We start from the raw sequence: 16,927 nt of genomic DNA, 5'->3' as shown, positions 1-16,927 counted from the left end.
TTTATATATTGACAACTTACTTGTGTATTTTATGTAATATAAAAATAACCTTTAAAATTAAGCCCAAAGGAATCCATGTTTCTTTCTATACTCACTTACTTTAGTTCTGCCCAATGGTTCTTTCCATACTCACAGATATATTTCTATTAAGTTAGCACCATTTTCTAGTCTATGGCTAATTCTAGGTGATTAAACTTGTTTGAAATTGGGTCTCTGAATTGGTGCAACCTGTGTAGGGTCCAATACATTCAAAATCAGTCATCTGAGTCGCTCGGTCGTGTCCAACTCTTTGCAACCCCATCACAACATGCCAGGCCTCTCTGTCCATAACCAACTACTAGAGTCCACCCAAACCCATGTCCACTGAGTCATTGATGCCATCCAACCATCTCATCTTCTGTTGTCCCCTTCTCCTCCTGCCCTGAATCTTTCCCAGCATGAGGGTCTTTTCAAATGAATCAGCTGTTCATATCAGGTGGCCAAAGTATTGAACTTTCAGCTTCAACATCAGTCTTTCCAATGAACACCCAGAACTGATCTCTTTTAGGATGGACTGGTTGGATCTCCTTGAAGTCCAAGGGACTCTCAAGAGTCTTCTCCAACACCACAGTTCAAAAGCATCAGTTCTTCGGCGCTCAGCTTTCTTCACAGTCCAACTCTCACATCTATACATGACCACTGGAAAAACCATAGCCTTGACTAGACGAACCTTTGTTGGCAAATAATGTGTCTGATTTTTAATATGCTGCCTAGGTTGGTCATAACTTTCCTTCCAAGGAGTAAGCATCTTTTAATTTCATGGCTGCAATCACCATCTGCAGTGACTTTGGAGCCCAGACAAATAAAGTCAGCCACTGTTTCCACTGTTTCCCCATCTATTTCCCATGAAGTGATGGGACTGGATGCCATGATCTTAGTTTTCTGAATGTTGAGCTTTAAGCCAACTTTTTCACTCTCCTCTTTCACTTTCATCAAGAGGCTTTTGAGTTCCTCTTCACTTTCTGCCATAAGGGTGGTGTCATCTGCATATCTGAGGTTATTGATATTTCTCCCGGCAATCTTGATTCCAGCTTGTGTTTCTTCCAGTCCAGCGTTTCTCATGATGTACTCTGCATATAAGTTAAATAAGCAGGGTGATAATATACAGCCTTGATGTACTCCTTTTCCTATTTGGAACCAGTCTGTTGTTCCATGTCCAGTTCTAACTGTTGCTTCCTGACCTGCATACAGATTTCTCAAGAGGCAGGTCAGGTGGTCTGGTATTCCCATCTCTTTCAGAATTTTCCACAGTTTATTGTGATCCACACAGTCAAAGGCTTTGGCATAGTCAAGAAAGCAGAAATAGATGCTTTTCTGGAACTCTTGCTTTTTCCATGATCCAGCAGATGTTGGCAATTTGATCTCTGGTTCCTCTGCCTTTTCTAAAACCCACTTGAACATCAGGAAATTCACGGTTCACGTATTGCTGAAGCCTGGCTTGGAGAAGTTTGAGAATTACTTTACTAGCGTGTGAGATGAGTGCAACTGTGCAGTAGTTTGAGCATTCTTTGGCATTGGTTTTCTTTGGGATTGGAATGAAAACTGAACTTTTCCAGTCCTGTGGTCACAGCTGAGTTTTCCAAATTTGCTGGCATATTGAGTGCAGCACTTTCACAGCATCATCTTTCAGGATTTGAAATAGCTCAAGTGGAATTCCAACACCTCTACTAGCTTAGTTCATAGTGATGCTTCCTAAGGCCCACTCGACTTCACATTCCAAGATGTCTAGCTCTAGGTGAGTGATCACACCATCATGATTATCTGGGTCGTGAAGATCTTTTTTGTACAATTCTTCTGTGTATTCTTGCCACCTCTTCTTAATATCATCTGCTTCTGTCAGTTAGGTCCCTACCATTTCTGTCCTTTATTGAGCCCATCTTTGCATGAAATGTTCCCTTGGTATCTCTAATTTTCTTGAAGAGATCTCTAGTCTTTCCTATTCTATTGTTTTCCTCTATTTCTTTGCATTGATTGCTGAGGAAAGCTTTCTTATCTCTCCTTGCTAATCTTTGGGACTCTGCATTCAAATGGGTATATCTATCCTTTTCTCCTTTGCTTTTAGCTTCTCTTCTTTTCACAGCTATTTGTAAGGCCTCCTCAGACAGCTTTTTGCTTTTTTGCATTTCTTTTTCTTGGGGATGGTCTTGATTCCTGTCTCCTGTACAATGTCACATTCAAAATGATATTTAGCAAAAAATAATCAATCAAATCACCAACATAATAGTTGTGAAAACCAAGTGTTGGTTTTCTTTACAAAATGTTTCCGGGTAAGGTTTGTGGAGGTATTTCCAAAAGTCCAAAGCAACTGTTTCCCCAGAGATTGGTCAGGTGACTGCATAAAAGTTACCTGAAACACAATTCTTGTGTTTATTCTCTCTTTTCCCTTTTTAAATAAACAATCTTACTTATTCTTCAAGGCACTGCTCAAATATTACTTCTCTTTGGCATCCTCTTTTCCCTTCCATTTCCCTGGCAAAATGAATGGCCCCATTATCTCATCTCCTCTAATATTGGGTATATACTTTTACATATATATATGTGTGTGTGTACATATATATATACACAACAGTATACAACACATTGTACTGATATGATTTATTGTCTATACCTCTATTATATTTTGAACTCCTCAAAGGCAAAATTTGTGTTCCATTCTTTTTGGTATCACCAGTAACTAGTACAGTACCTATAATTCAAAAGACCATCAGCAAACAATCTTGAACTTAATTACATTGACACAAATACCTTCTAATATGAGAAAGCCCAAGACTACACAAGGAGAAATGAGTATAAAAACTCAATTGAAAGTCTTAAATAAAGAGAAACTTTACGTATTAATCCATGTCCTTCTCACTAAAACTACCTGAGAAAGCTATCATGCCTCTGACAGATGAAAGAACTGATACTCAAATAATTTGGTCAAGATCAAAGCTACTAAACATTAGAATAAGAGCATTTTAACCCTTATCTGGTTCCAAAGCTAGAGCTCTTGATTTTTTATTTTTAATGCTTCCTTCATTGAGACCACAGAATACAACATGCAAAAAATGAACAGTTTTTCATCTGTGTCTTTCCAGTTCTTGATATATAATTGACTATAGTCTTCAAATATAAGTTATGTCCAAATGATTGTTTTTGACTTTTTTTTTTTACATTGTTCATTTCTGAGCCATTACATCTGCCATGGTTAGTTAAGCCTGCTGTGAACTTGTACAGCCGAGACTGCTATTACTTTAAATAGTAGTTCTTGGTGTGTGAAGATGATGCTTCCAACTGTTCCACCTTTAGGAAGAAAGGTGGGTACGTACAATTCTTTGACCTCTATTCTCAACTACATATTGTGCACTTGCAATACACATACTTTGAGAAGTGTGCCTACTGGGGCCTTGATTTTTTTGTGTGTTTAGAAAAGGAAAGTAAAATTTAATGTGCAATACATGCATAATACAATATACCTAGTTGGAACGCACACTTGGTGCTCTTTAATTTTGTTTGAATCTTTCATACACCTATATATTTGCCACAATACTTAAGTTTGAGTGTACATATCTACATTTCTACATATAGATTCCTATATAGTTATATATAACATATATATAATAAGACCACTGTAAAATGTGAACAAAAAGAGTTTTTATATCGATTTTGAATCCTTTTTCTTTTTATGTTAATTTCTAATCCTTCTTCTCCACTGACTATTAATCAGTGTGGCAAAAAAAAAAAAAAAGTGTTTCCACTGTGAAAAGTCTGATTTTTCTTTTTCTAGATCTCACAGGTGTCTAGATTCTAGATATATTATATCTGGATTCTTATATCTAGATGCCAGATATCTCATATCTGGATTCTCATATCTAGATGCCAGATATCTCATATCTCCTATGCCTGAGATATCATACTCTTCTGTGTCATGACAGGTAAGAAAGCAGATCATAAAACCTTGGCGTCCACCATTCCCAAACCTGCTGCAGGCATCTTAAAGTATTTGCAGCTCTTAATAGATAGCTTTACCTACTTTCCAAAGAATGTTCCATCCAAGCACAGGTGAGTCCAGAGGAGGCAGAAAGGTGATGTTCCTGGAACAGCCTTCAAACACAGAGCAAGAGCAAGTCATATGTATCCTGCCCTGACTCCCCAAGGTACTCAATAGTACTAAGCCCTGCCGTGTCACTGTCGTATCTTCCCATTAGAATATCAGCTTCCTTCCTTTCTCTGCCTCACTTCCCTGCTGGTACTGCTGGGAATGTCTCCCATCTGAACTCCAGTCCTTAAGCCTAGAATAGAGAAAAGACCACTTTAAGAATAGTGTTTATTAGATGTTACTGTGGAGATTTGTTCCCTCTACCATGCAGAGAATCATGCCAGCTTCGAACTCTCCCATTTCACAATGACTGATTCTGCTTATTTCCTCCATATATTAGTTCTCTCTAATCTGGGTGTCCTGAGACCAGGTGGTCTATGCTCTGCACACTGTAGGCATTAAGGGCATTTTAAATTCCTTGGGGCAGGAAGAGTCACTGTCCTGCCTATGTCCAAGATAAAAACAGATCCCCTCCTACCCTGACGACCAAGCAGTACATGTTCAGTCCCAATCACTCCTTCCCCCCAGGCTGCAGGCCACATCTGGGGTTACTGGTAAACCATGTCCCTTTCTGTTAAAGCCCAGTCCTCTCAAGTGAGCATTTACCATTTTCCCCTTCTTGTAAAATACAGACACACACACACACTTTTATTTTACTTATATCTCCATTACTTACTGTTGTTACTATAAAAGATCACCATTAATTTAGTTACATAAGGCAACAACAAAAATTATCTTATAGTTCTGGAGATGAGAAATCTGAAATGAGTCTAAATGAGGGCTTCAAACGGTTGCCTTTTCCAGCTTCCAGAGACAATCTGAATTCCTTAGCTCATGGCTGTATATATCTCCATTTTAAAAGCCAGCACCATTAAAATAAGTCCTTGTCACGCCACCATCCTCTGATTCTTTCTCTTTTGTCTCCCTCCTGCACTTATAAAGACCTTTGTAACTACATCAGGACCACCTAGATACCTCAAATTCAACTTAGTAGCAACTTTCATTCCATCTGTAACTGTAATTCCCCTTGCCATATAATCTAACATATTCACAGTTTCTAGGAACTGGGATGTAGAAATCTTTGGGAGATGGAGGCATTATCCTACCAGTCTCACAAGTTTAAAGATGCAAATAATTTTCCTTACTGCTTTCAGACCTAAATATTCTCGATGCAGTGTATAAGGATGATCCTATTACTCCACTCACTCTAGAAATAACACCTATCTAAAACACTGAAAACTATACCTTACCAATAGTTGCCATCATTCAGAACCTGTGATGTGTCATGTATTCTACATACTCAGCAATGTTTAATAGTTACCACACAGTCTTCAGCATTAGACTGGTCTAGAATGCAAGTTGTACTTTGCTCCCTACTAAATAGACAACATTCTGGACAAGTTAATTAACCACTGTAACTCTCATTCTATCGAATGTTAAAGAAAGAGTACACTTCCTCATAGTGGTGATTTGATCACTTTATCTTAACTGATATCAGAACTTCTTGGGTTTCCCAGGTGGCACAATAGTAAAGAATCCACGGGCCAACACAGGAGATGCAAGAGACACAGGTTCAATCCCTGTGTTGAGGAGATCCCCTGAGCAAGGAAATGTCACTCTGCTTCAGTATTCTTCCCTAGAAAATTTCAGTGACAGAGGAACCTGGTGTGTTGCAAAGAATCGGACATGACTGACTGAGCGCACACAGAGAATCCTTTATTGTAAGATGTGTCATTGTTTGGAAAAATTGGAAAGAATATTTGATTACATTTAGGATTACCTCATGTTGTTACCTTTTAATCCTCCCCAAAGTAAACCAAAATCACTACGAACAAAGCTAGTGGAGGTAACGGAATTCCAGCTGAGATATTTTAAACCCTAAAAGATGATGTTGTTAAAGTTCTGCATTCAATACACTAGCAAATTTGGAAAACTCAGCAGTGGCAATAGGACTGGAAAAGGTAAGTTTTCATTCCAATCCCAAAGAAAGGCAGTGTCAAAGAATGTTCAAACTACCACACAATTGAACTCATTTCACATGCTAGCAAAGAAATGCTCAAAATTCTCCAAGCCAGGCTTCAACAGTACCTGAACCAAGAACTTTCAGATGTTCAAGTTGGATTTAGAAAAGGCAGAGGGACCAGAGATCAAACTGCCAACATCCAGTGGATCATCAAAAAAAACAAGAGAATTAAAAAAAAAAAAAAATCTGCTTCATTGACTATGCTAAAGCCTTTGACTGTGTGGATCACAACAAACTGGAAAATTCTTAGAGACAGGAATACAAGACCACCTTACCTGCCTCCTAAGAAACCTGTAGGCAGGTCAAGAAGCAACAGGTAGAACCAGACATGGAACAACAGACTGGTTTCAGACTGAAAAAGGAGTATGTCACAGCTGTATATTGTCACCCTGCTTATTTAACTTATATGCAAAGTACATCAGGAGAAATGCCAGGCTGGATGAAGCACAAGCTAGAAACAAGAATGCTGGAAGAAATATCAATAACCTCAGATATGCAGATGACATCACCCTTATGGCAGAAAGTGAAAAAGAACTAAAGAGCCTCTTGGTGAAAGGGAAAGAAGTGAGTGAAAAAGCTGGCTTAAAACATAACATTCAAAAAATGAAGACCATGGCATCCAGTCCCATCACTTCATGGCAAATAGATGGGAAAATAATGGAAACAGTGACAGACTTTATTTTCTTAGGCTCCAAAATGGTGACAGCCATGAAATTAACAGAGGCTTGGTCCCTGGAAGAAAAGCTATGACCAAACTAGACAGCATAATAAAAAGCAGAGACATTACTTTACCAACAAAGGTCATCCTGTCAAAGCTATGGTTTTTCCAGTAGTCATGTATGAATGCAAGAGTTGGACCATAAAGAAGGCTGAGTGCCAAAGAATTGATGCTTTTGAACTGTGGTGTTGGAGAAGACTCTTGAGAGTCTCTTGGACTTCTAGGAGATCCAACCAGTCAATATTAAAGGAAATCAGTCCTGAATATTTATTGGAAGGACTGATGCTGAAGCTGAAGCTTCAACACTTTGGCCACCTGATGTAAAGAGCTGACTCACTAGACCCTGGTGCTGGGAAAGATTGAAGGCAGGAGGATAAGGGGATGACAGAGGACAACATGGTTGGATGGCATCACCAGCTCAATGGACATGGGTTTGAGCAAGTTTCAGGAGATGGTGAAGGACAGGGAAGCCTGGCGTGCTGCAGTCCATGGGGCCGCAAAGAGTCAGATATGACTGAGTGACTGAACAACAAAACTAAACCAGACGTGAATTTGATCCCTGGCTCGGGAATATCCCCTGGCAACCCACTCCAGTATTCTCATCTGGAGAATCCCCATGGGCAGAGGAGCCTGGTGGGCTATAGTCTATAAGGTAGCAAAGAGTCAGACACAACTGAAGCAACTTAACATGCATGCAAACTGAACTAAAATGACAGTTGAGAAGTTAGCATGCTAGTAACTCATAACGTTGAGAATGAGAGAGCAGGAAACAGAATTATTCCAACAATTATTTAAGAGATGAAAAATAGATGCAGGAGTGGTAACTGAAAGTCAAAACGCAGGAAGCCAAAGCCAACATAGTGTCAGAGGGTGCCTAAAAGGAAGCTAACCAATTTACCTGACAAAACACCTGGAAGCCAGTCTTTAAAGCCAGTCAGCACTGAAACAGGAAGGGGTGGGTGAGCAAAGAGAAATGGCTAAAGACCGACACAGTGAGAGGCAAGGAGACCTTTCCAACCAGCTTCTCTTTTTCAGTCTGTGCAGCCAGACAACTTTTTCTCAACCTGAGCTCTGTGAGACAGGGGCGATGTTTTTCCTGTGGAGAAATGGAGTCAGTTAGGTTTCTAATGTAGGAATAACAGACACATGGAAAAGGGGATGTTTCATGGAACTGAAAAGCAGGGACTTGTATATAAGTTCACATACTGAACTACAGGACTCTTAAACTCAATCCTCATCAGGACAAAAACTAGAGAATTTTTGGTTAGGGTAACTAAACAATTCACACACTGACCTTTGAGTGACCCTCAGTTAAATACCTGGCTTTCTATACAAAAGTCATCAGACAACATACCCATCTATCCCTAAACAGAACTTCTGATCAGAATTTTAGTGACAAACAAATGATTGGAAAGTTAAAGATTATCAGACACCTGAATAAAATATCCAATGTGAAAGATGAAAACAAACAGAAATCAAAACAAGGATAAAAGACAATGAAAAAGAAAATCAACACAACACACAAGACGTTCAGAGAGATGTAATTCTTCTTCTAAAACTGAAAAAAAAAAAGATGCAATGGGAAAAAAGAAGATTGGCTTTTTTTTTTTAAAGAGCACCTGAAAATTAAAGATTTTATAACTGATTTTTAAAATAAAAGCAGAGATGGAAGCTAAAGTTAGGAAATCCAGGAACATAGACTAAAATGCAATATGACATAGAAATAGGAAATATATAACTAAGAGAACTGCACCCTGCTTTCTAACGTCTAATAGGAATTCCAGAAATCCTGAATACAGATATTATCAAAGAAATAATATTGAGTTTCCTTGAAATGAAATAGTCTTCTAGAAAGAGAGTACACAGGAATGCCCAGAACAATAAGTAAGAAACACCATTAGAAATTTTATCAAGAGGTTAAAGCAAGACACTGAAAGTTTATAAGGTAACACACACAGCCCTTATAAAATAACAAGCATTACATGACACCAGCAACACAAGAATGTTAAATGACAGCAAAGCTAAGCCTCTCAACTGCTGATATAAAATCATTCTTAGTCTAGAATTCCATACTAACTGTATTGGTCTTCATGGAAAACAAGAGAATAAACCCTGTAGGCTAAGGGAAAAATGACTTTCTTAAAGGATGATAGATGGCTCACTCAATCATTAGGAGGGCTGGAGAAACAAGCTCAAGATCAGGGTTCCAGTATCGAGATCCAGAACTACACTGCAGAACCACCCTGATGGAAAAACCATTTTATTTTATCCTTCCACCAATCATTCACTGCAACTTCTCCTGCCATGAACACCAATGACACTAGCACCCTTGAAAACCACCTCTGAACCTGCAGCAGCAAAATGATTGCCGCCTACAAAACACAAGCTACTTTCTTCTGAATGTAACCCTGTACTGGTTTGTCTGATAAGATGAACCCACGTAAGTGTACCATAACTGCACAGGAAGTTGGTGAAAGTATTCTGAATTGTACCTTGTAAGGACAGAATTCACAGAATGGGAAAAATAAAAATATAAGGAGGAATTTTGAGATACACTCAATAGTCACTATTCCAACCAAATAGGCAATGCGTACTGCTCCATCAAATTATCAATCAAGTGTGAGGATAGAATAAAAACATTTTTAGACATGAAGGAAATTCAAATAAAATGTTATCACCCTTCATTAGAGAGATGCTGGAAGATGAGCTTTCATCTTCCAGCATAAAGGAATAAACCAAGAAAAAAGGAGTACATGGCATCCCAGACACAGGATCAAACACTGAAAAAGAATGAAGGGAGTTACAGAAGAACATGTTTTCATGGGGTTTAGAGTGTAATTAGCTGAGACTGGAGAAGGATATGGAAAAACAGGAGGAAGGCTTGTAAGCACAAAAAAAGTTTAAAAAATTGATTTATTATCTCTTACATTTTAACATTTGAAAAAGTATTGGTAAGTACTTGACAGCTTTATTGGTGCTTTTGAAAGATATGAAAGATAGAGAAATATAAGCAATAATACAAATACTAAAATGATAGAGTATATTTGGGAAAGAAGAAAAATATATTACTATGCTCAGTAGTAAATAATTTTCAACTATTCAGTATCTATGGAATCTAAGTACTGAGTTAATTAAATATATGCTAAATTACACTGAGAGAACAGTACAAGAGAACACATGTATATGTGGTAAGGGGTGTCTTAAGAGTGATAAATTCTGAATTACCAAATAAGAAGTCTAAAAACACTAAGGTTGAAAAATTAATAAACAGCATCACAAATATAAATATTTAAAGATGTTGGAAAATTGTAGAAGATATCTACAAGATATCTGTAAAAGAGATGAAATTGACACTTTAGGAGTGCAAGACTTGAGAATAAAGATGGTACAGGAGTCTATATTTTATTCAAAATATGTCTTTTAGTCCTTTTTGATTTTTAACTATGTGAATGAAATACATTGATAAATGTAGAATTTTTTAAAAGAAAACTATCTTGGTAAATTATGATGTAGAAAGTGGGATCTCAAGAGCCTAGATCAGATCAGTAGCTCAGTCATGTCCGACTCTTTGCGACCCCATGAATCGCACCACACCAGGCCTCCCTGTCCATCACCATCACCCGGAGTTCACTCAGACTCACGTCCATCGAGTCAGTGATGCCATCCAGCCATCTCATCCTCTGTTGTACCCTTCTCCTCTTGCCCCCAATCCCTCCCAGCATCAGAGTCTTTTCCAATGAGTCAACTCTTTGCATGAAGTGGCCAAAGTACTGGAGTTTCAGCTTTAGCATAATTCCTTCCAAAGAAATCCCAGGGCTGATCTCCTTCAGAATGGACTGGTTGGATCTCCTTGCAGTCCAAGGGACTCTCAAGAGCCTGGATAACAGATATCAATACTTTAAAAAAAAGGACAACTAGTTTTGCATGAGAGAAGATAACCAATTTGAAGTTCCCAAGGAAATCCAAGAAAAAAAGAAAGTAAAGCGAAGAGGACAGTAGAGAGAGGTGCAAAGCAGTAGCCAGCAAAAAGGTAACAATCTATTCCACACTATATAATTCTTTCCCATGACACTGCAAAAATCACCAGTATCATATTCTAAACTGAGAGGCTAGTGAGTGATCTCTAACCAAAAAAAAATTTTTTTTAATGAAGAAGGAATTATTCTTTCAAACATAGTTGGCACCAAATGATGAGAGACCCAATAGACTGAGTTAGTCCTTAGAACACAAGGTCATTGAAAATGAACAGATATATTAGAAATACTTTATTTCAAATCTCTAAATCTTGTGGATCCAAATCTTGTGGATCAAGGAAATGGAAAATTTAATCTCATGATTCTATGCTGGGGTGAAGGACATGGCAGCAGTATCCATGATCACATTGACTCCTATTGCTTTCTGAAGATGCTGCAGGGAAATTGTGTATACCTGTGGTGGATTCATGTTGATATATGGCAAAACCAATACAATATTGTAAAGTTAAAAAATAAATAAATAAAGGAGACATTGTTTGCCTGGGCTGACAAGAAATCCAATGAGATGATCAAGAAGTCTGAAAGAATCTTGAGGGAAAACCAGTGTGCCTACATTAACGATTCGATTGGCTTACATCGAGTAGAGACTATTAGCCATACAGAGCCTGCCATGAGCCTTCACTTGTATAGTCCGCCTTTTGACACATGCCATGCCTTTGATCAAAGAACAGGACATAAAAGCAAAGTCACCATGACATTCCATAGCAAATTTGGAATCAGGACTCCATTTACAACTTCAGGATCACTGGAGAACAACTAAGGGGCACCAGGCCCTCTGAGGTTTTTTTGAGGTCCAGTGAATTCCGTCTTGGACAGGAAGGTCTGCTACCACTTGCCTGTCCAGTAATACACTTTACAAGGCCAATATTAGATCTACCATAAGGCAGATGCTAATTATAAGGCATTAAGTAAGCAAATCGGAGAAGGCAATGGCACCCCACTCCAGTACTCTTGCCTGGAAAATCCTATGGATGGAGGAGCCTGGTAGGCTGCAGTCCATGGGGTCGCTAAGAGTCGGACACGACTGAGCGACTTCACTTTCACTTTTCACTTTCCTGCATTGGAGAAGGAAATGGCAATTCACTCCAGTGTTCTTGCCTGGAGAATCCCAGGAACAGAGGAGACTGGTAGGCTGCCATCTATGGGGTCGTACAGAGTCAGACACAACTGAAGCGACTTAGCAGCAGCAGCTAGTAAGCAAATAGTGCCCCGAGCTACTAGAGAAGAAAAATCCCACTAAAGATAAAAAGGCTTATGATTTTAAAGATCAAATCAAGCTCCACTTGTTTTACCTGCTAAACCCATCAGAACCATACTAGGAATGTCAGTGATGGTTTTTATAGTTTTTGGAAACACTTTGGTCTCTGGATTGTAATTAGCAATAAAAAAATGAAGATATCAAACCACTCGCCTTGTTACTTGGAAGGCTAAATGTAGATTCTTCAATATACTTTATATGTTCTTAATATTTGAGGAGAACTTTTTGAATCTGTGCATTTTATTTTACCAATCTTATTTTACAAATTCCTGTTCTATAAATAATAGGGTAGTAGATAGAGATTTGATTTTTCCTAGAACTTGAGAAGCAGCAACGTATCCTGATTTATTGTGGGTTATACACAAAACAATGCATCTGATAAGCTTAGCACAATGCTGCATATTCAGTAGAAGGTAGAGATGATATATAATCTCACACATTCCTCACAACAACCCTTCAAGGTAGGCAGTAACAACTGCACATTTCCTAAGGAGGAAGAAGTTTACAGACACGATTTTCTCAAGATCACACAGACCAGTGCCTTTCAAAGGTCTTTACACACACCAATAGAATCATCAAGTTCATCCTAAGGTAGAACTGAAACCATACACACTGATCAGATCACTAGTGTCTTATCCTCTGTATACTATCTTTATATAGTGTGGCAAAAAGATGAGAAAATATATGCTCTTTCACTTTGGAATCTAAGATACTCTATTCTTAAACAGATTGAACGGGAAAAACTGAGTAGGAGGGGAAATGATTGTGATAATGCAGAGAAATTTTTAAACATGTCCATATTTTACGTAGGAGAGCTGTTTTATTTTTTAAGATATCCTTTTGTGGGAGGCTAACTTCCATCTTTAATATGTTTTAAGAAGCTCATTGCCCCAATAATGTAATATATTAGATCATGAATGTTATCCTGGATTCTGTTAGGAGTACTAGATCTTCAACTACACAAAGTCTAAAAATAGCATCTAAAATTAATTAATTAAAAATGCTCATTCAATGAATTTATTTAGAAAGATGCTATAAAATTCTATGTGAACATGATTCATCAATGCTATCAATTATCGATAAACAGGTTGAGTAGGTGAAAGTGCTGATAGAATCCTTTAGCTTTCCACCGTCCCAATTTACTACATTTTTATGCTAAATATAGTGTATTTAAAAAGCATTAATTGAAAATATTTTGTCCTATGGCTTAAGAGTACACTCTTTTCTCTTTGATTATTTACCAACCATTCATTTCTGCATGAATGGCTCCATTCATCTCTACAGTGATGTATCTAGAACTTCTCAGAGGATCCACGTCAACAAATCTGTTGGACTCTAAAGCACTAATGCTTCTAAGAACTAACCAGGGAATAAAACTGGGGAAAACAGCAGAGGAGGTGGAAATTGTGATGAACTATAAAATGCATGTCCTTTAAAAGTATTTCTGTACCAGTCAACAGATTCTTGCCAGTCTTTGTTCTATGGTCTACCAGATGGTAACTTCTTATCAAAAGTGCCCTATATGACACCCTTTTCAAAATCAGAGTGTTGTCATCCTCCACAGTTCCCACTGATGCCTCAAAGGTCATCTACAAGGATACAGAAAACTCTTTCATTCCCTGGAGGTGTGCTAGGTCCCAACTATGTCCCAGGCACTGTACTAGCCACCAGGGGAATAGCAGGGAAACCAACAGACATAGCATCTGGAGTTTAGAGAGAAAAGTAATTATTGGAATGGCTACAAACAAATATATACTCACAAGTTATAGCATACACTGCCTTACAGGGTACTAGGAGAGAATATAAAAGGACTATTGATTTGTCTGAGGCTGTCCTGGTCTTCAAGGTCATATTTCATCTAGTAGGAGACCTGAGCTCATTTAGATCTGTTAGGTGCCATCTCATAAAATCCTCACCCATATAGATTTAAATTCCCCTGTCACCAATATTTGCTTTACCCTCCTATGGTTTGAAGATCATTCTATCTGACAGAGAAGACAAAAGCAAAACAAAAGTTGAGGGTTTCTGCTTCTCTATATTACTCATCAATATTGTAATGTTGGCCCTAATCAACACAGTTACTTATTGATCTTTTTCCTCAAATGCAGCTTTTTAAAAATGCATTCCTGACAGTTTTTGCAAACTTCTTCTAGTCTCAGATCAATTTGGATTTTAAACAAGCAGCTTAGTTTAGGAAAAAGACAGCTTTGGCTCAGTTGTGAATCCTTAACAAACACTAACAAGTTGTTTTATCAGAATAAATAATTTTCTCTCTCAGCTTCAGCTTCTTCATTTAAAAATGAGAAGAATGATTCAGTTCGGTGGTGAGTATTAAATTAGATCCTGGGAGCAAAACATCTAGTACAATGCTTGGCACCGAGCAGGGAACACCAAACAACTGATGAACCACATGGTACACATCAGGCTTGTCCTCACTGGTCCTGTGGCTTTCTTAGGGACAAAAACCAAGCTTTCCACTTCTTTTCTCTCCCACATAATGTCTAAGGCCAATTAAGAGAGCAGGCAGGTGTGTTGATCATTAATAACCTTGGTGAAAAACATAAAAGGAATTCCACAGTTGAAGATACTTTTAAGTTTACCAAGGAATAATAGCTTTCATCTTGTAAATGCTAAATTGCACGCTTCTTTTCTGGTTAAACACACAGTTTATTTACAACTAATTGTCACTTAATGGCTTCTGCTCCAATAAATGTTCATACACTGTGTTTACAGGCTTATGCTTCTACTGTGCCCCTGTTCTAATAGAACATATATACTGCATGATGAGGGCTTATCTCTTCATACCAAACAAGCCTCTGCCTGAATTTTTCACTGAATAAGTCAGTGTTCAGTTATTTTGATTCCTGCTAAGCAAAAGTAAATTTCATCAAACACCATTAGAAATGAGGCACAGAAAAGAAAACCTAGTCCTACATATAACAGACTGTCTATGACAATGAATGCCTAACTCCAGGTAGTTATGCCAAGGAAGAAAGAAAGGAGCCTTCACTATTCCAGTTATTAAAGCACTACTGTAAACATGTTAACTGTTTACAGGCAAGCCTCACTTTACAAAATAGAAAAGCAAACGGTTTCCAATTTATGAACCAGTTGAGTTCTAGCAGTTCAGTCCAGCAAATAATTCACTTGAAGTATCAGAATAAGGCTATGTTCTGAAACTCTGCTCAATGTTACAGTGGCAGCCTGGATGGGAGGGGAGTTTGGGGGAGAATGAATACATGCATATTAAGGTGAGTCCCTTCTCTGTTCACCTGAAATTATCACAACATTTTTAAGCAGTTACACCCCATTACAAAATAAAGGTTTAAAAAAAAGAAAGAAACTATGTTCTATTTGTTAACTAAATTAAACCTCTCTAGGTCCCTATCTTGGGCTTCCCAGGTAGCTCAGTGATAAAGAATCCACCTGCAATGCAGGAGTCACAGTAGACACAGATTCAATCCCTGGGTTAGGAAGATCCCCTGGAGGGGGCAACACAACCCAATATTCTTGCCTGGAAAATCCCATGCACAGAGGAGCCTGGAGGGCTATGGTCTACTGGGTCTCAAAGAGTTGGACATGAGTGAAGCGACTTAGCATGCACACATGCATGCACAAAGGCTTATCTTAATGATACAGATAAGCCTGTTTTCTCTCATACCCTGCCACATGTTTCTGTAATAATAACCAGAGTCCTGCTGCAGTAGATTCTGTGGATGCTCCACCCAGACACCTTCTAGTCCCTTCCACAGCTCCCATGTGCCCCAACTAGGACTTCATTGTTCCTTTTCTTGTAGCACCATACAAAGGACTCCTTTTGGAGAACTCTATGTTGCTAGCTTCAGTTCAGTTCAGTTCAGTCGCTCAGTTGTGTCCAACTCTTTGCGACTCCATGCATCGCACCACGCCAGGCCTCCCTGTCCATCACCAACTCCCAGAGTTCACTCAGACTCACGTCCATCGAGTCAGTGATGCCATCCAGCCATCTCATCCTCTGTCGTACCCTTCTCCTCCTGCCCCTAATCCCTCCAGCATCAGAGTCTTTTCCAATGAGTCAACTCTTCGCATGAGGTGGCCAAAGTACTGGAGTTTCAGCTTTAGCATCATTCCTTCCAAAGAAATCCCAGGGCTGATCTCCTTCAGAATGGACTGGTTGGATCTCCATGCAGTCCAAGGGACTCTCAAGAGTCTTCTCCAACACCACAGTTCAAAAGCATCAATTCTTCGACACTCAGCTTTCTTCACAGTCCAACTCTCACATCCATACATGACCACAGGAAAAACCATAGCCTTGACTAGATGGACCTTTGTTGGCAAATAATGTCTCTGCTTTTGAATGTGCTACCTAGGTTGGTCATAACTTTCCTTCCAAGGAGTAAGCATCTTTTAATTTCATGGCTGCAGTCACCATCTGCAGTGATTTTGGAGCCCAGAAAAATAAAGTCTGACACTGTTTCCACTGTTTCCCCATCTATTTCCCATGAAGTGATGGGACCGGATGCCATGGTCTTCATTTTCTGAATGTTGAGCTTTAAGCCAACTTTTTCACTCTCCATTTTCATCAAGAGGCTTTTGAGTTCCTCTTCACTTTCTGCCATAAGGGTGGTGTCATCTGCATATCTGAAGTTATTGATATTTCTCCCAGCAATCTTGATTCCAACTTGTGTTTCTTCCAGTCCAGCGTTTCTCATGATGTACTCTGCATATAAGTTAAATAAGCAGGGTGACAATATACAGCCTTGACGTACTCCTTTTCCTATTTGGAAAGAGTCTGTTG

The 16,927-nt window shown here is 38.7% G+C and overlaps 1 pseudogene; it reads left to right on the top strand.

The window, feature by feature from the left end:
* The first annotated feature begins 11,156 nt into the window (after nucleotides 1-11,156).
* LOC132346263 (cysteine dioxygenase type 1-like) lies at nucleotides 11,157-11,671 on the top strand (annotated as a pseudogene).
* Nucleotides 11,672-16,927: the final 5,256 nt, after the last annotated feature.

Source organism: Bos taurus, chromosome 1, assembly GCF_002263795.3.
Source record: "Bos taurus isolate L1 Dominette 01449 registration number 42190680 breed Hereford chromosome 1, ARS-UCD2.0, whole genome shotgun sequence".
NCBI classification, from domain to species: domain Eukaryota; kingdom Metazoa; phylum Chordata; class Mammalia; order Artiodactyla; family Bovidae; genus Bos; species Bos taurus.
This window is presented reverse-complemented; position numbering and strand designations above follow the sequence as displayed.